General features: G+C 42.4%; 1 non-coding gene across 1 annotated transcript; it reads right to left on the bottom strand.

Moving 5' to 3' along the window:
* Positions 1 to 463: 463 nt before the first annotated feature.
* TRNAW-CCA (transfer RNA tryptophan (anticodon CCA)) lies at positions 464 to 535 on the bottom strand. Its single transcript has one exon. It is a non-coding gene; the product is annotated as a tRNA-Trp (tRNA).
* Positions 536 to 2,500: the final 1,965 nt, after the last annotated feature.

Genomic DNA, 2,500 nt, shown 5'->3' on the forward strand with positions numbered 1-2,500 from the left:
GTAGTGGCGGGCAATGAATCAGAAAAACGCACCACTTGTTGTAGGCAGATAGGCAAAGGAACAGTCAGGAGGCAAAAGAGCGCCGAGGGTGAGCCTGGGAAAACGCCAACATTTTAGGGCCTTAGTGGTCCTCAGCAGTTAAAGACGCGGAAAGAAACGATCATAGAAGATAGGGAAACCAGAAGACTATGCATTCTCTGGTGCCAAAAAGGAGAGTGTTTAAATTAATCTCTCGGTTAAAGAAAGTTGCCCATTAGGGGAATTCGTCCTCGTTCTAGAATTCCAATGGCAAGTTAAGGGCAAACGTATGCCACTGAAAGTCTGTCAGAGCAGATACTGTCTTCTTTATCTCATCTTGGGCTTGGAAGCCTTAACTGGTCTCAAGGCCGACTACACATGCCCAAGAGGAAAGAAGCCGCATGCTCTTCATTTCTCCCCCTACCCAAAAGACAACCTAAGGCCCTGACCCCGACGTGATTTGAACACGCAACCTTCTGATCTGGAGTCAGATGCGCTACCGTTGCGCCACGAGGTCACAGCAAAAAGTAGCCTTTCTTCTAAATTAGAATTTAAATAATGCTTTCTCCTCGCCCCCAGGTTCTAAAGGTTTATTCCTTTTTATTGGTAGATTTGATCATTTTTCTCGCCACTATTCATAGTTTCGCTAATGCTTGGTGGAAAAAGATAAGGGATTAACCAGATTAAATATTAATCCAAAAAGCCCAAGTGCTCCATGTAGGGGAAACTCAGTGGTTTCTCGCGTTCGATCTTTCCACTTGTCGGAATTTTCCTGTTTCGAGAAAAACTGTGTACGTATTGAGTTTAGATCCGCAATGAAACAGGAATAAGAATTGCCACGATGTTCGAACTACCACTTTTCCTATAAATTCACTAGACTTCTCCTCTTCTGAAAAAGACTACCAGCATTAGCCCTGCCCTGCGGTGTCAGGCCTCGTCCCCCCACTCTTCCTCCCCTCGTTTCTCAGCGCTCGCCTGACCTCATTCTCAACCTGGTGAGGATGGAGGTTCTGGGGTGTAAATTTCATAGCCTCTTCACTTTTCCTACATGACCTCTTTAGGATTCAGCTTTCTCGGGTCTGACAAGTCAACTATCACACTTCAATCGGCTTTCCAGATTACATAATTTTGTTGCTATTATCTCCTCTCCCGAACTTTTGGTTCAATTTGAATTTATGTTTTAGAGTTGTTTTGAGTGGGATTTCTGGAGTGCACAAAAGTGAATTCTTGCCTTTCATCCACAATCTTTACCTGAAAGCACCCCAAGGCAGCGGTGGTTCCCGGAGTATATAAAGCAATCCGGCTCTATCTTTTCCTCTCCTTCAGCTCTCAGCTCAAGTGTTCCTTCCCTGCTGTGGCCTTTCTCCCTGATTTCCATCAAAAGGTAAAGCTCTCTATTATTTGTTATTATTAGTTATAACTTCTTGGTAGTTACGTCGGTTGTAACTTTGCAGTACTTTTGACCGTTAGGTTAAATTTGTTTCCCCAGCTAGACTGTAAGATTTTTGAGGCATTGGAAATGCTTTCGTTTGCAATAGTAATTTCAGTGTTACAATTATAGTTGAGATTATTTTCTTTGAACAAATTACCTAGAGTACCATTGTTGCTGCAGGACCACGTGGCCTAATGGATAAGGCGTCTGAGTTCAGACCAGAAAATTGAGGATTCGAATCCCTTCGTGGTTGCTACGGGGTTAACCTATTGCTGCTTAGAAACTACCTGAGGACATGCATGGTGGTCACTCTTAATAAAACAATTTTCTTAGTTTTTCTTAGTTAAAGCCGGTAATCAGAAATCTTGATAGTTTTATACTCCATGTACCTCCGCTCCACACCCTTTTGTTTGTTTTTGTTTCTTTTTACCCGTCCAGTGTCTGCTTATCTCTGTCTCCACAGTATCCACCAAACAGTCGGTTCTCGGTTCTCCCGGTCTGCTCTCAGAAAAATTTGGTCTGCGGACCAGTGGCAACATCCGGGAGCTTCTTAGAAATGCAAGGTTTCCTGGACAGTCCCAGTTCCGTCTCAGCACTACACTTGAACTACAAAATTAGAATCTGGGGAGTGGGGCTCAGGAATCTGGGTTTTAACCAACTACCCAAAACTGAGTCCTATACACACTCGAGTGTGAGAACCATTCTGGACCTTATAGCTGCATAACGTCTCTCAGGTTCTTCCAGCCCACTCGACGATGGTGCAGATACCTCAGACACAGCCTTTCATTATTTAGCGCCAACTACCTGCGTTCTTTTTTTTCTCTTCTTTTTCTTTCTTTCTTTTTTTTTTTTTGCAGGTGCAGTTTGCTTCTTCGGAGATGAGGTTGATTTAGTTATCTTTACAATGAGATTTCTCCATTGCACACTTAGTCCATCAGCTTACTTTATTTTTTGAATGTACATATTTTTTTGTTGTTGAAGTATAGTTGATTTACAATATTATATTAGTTTCAGGTGTGCAACATAGTGATTAAAAAATTTTATAGGTTA

This window comes from Lipotes vexillifer, unplaced genomic scaffold (genome assembly GCF_000442215.2).
Source record: "Lipotes vexillifer unplaced genomic scaffold, Lipotes_vexillifer_v1.1 scaffold56, whole genome shotgun sequence".
In the NCBI taxonomy this organism is placed as follows: domain Eukaryota; kingdom Metazoa; phylum Chordata; class Mammalia; order Artiodactyla; family Lipotidae; genus Lipotes; species Lipotes vexillifer.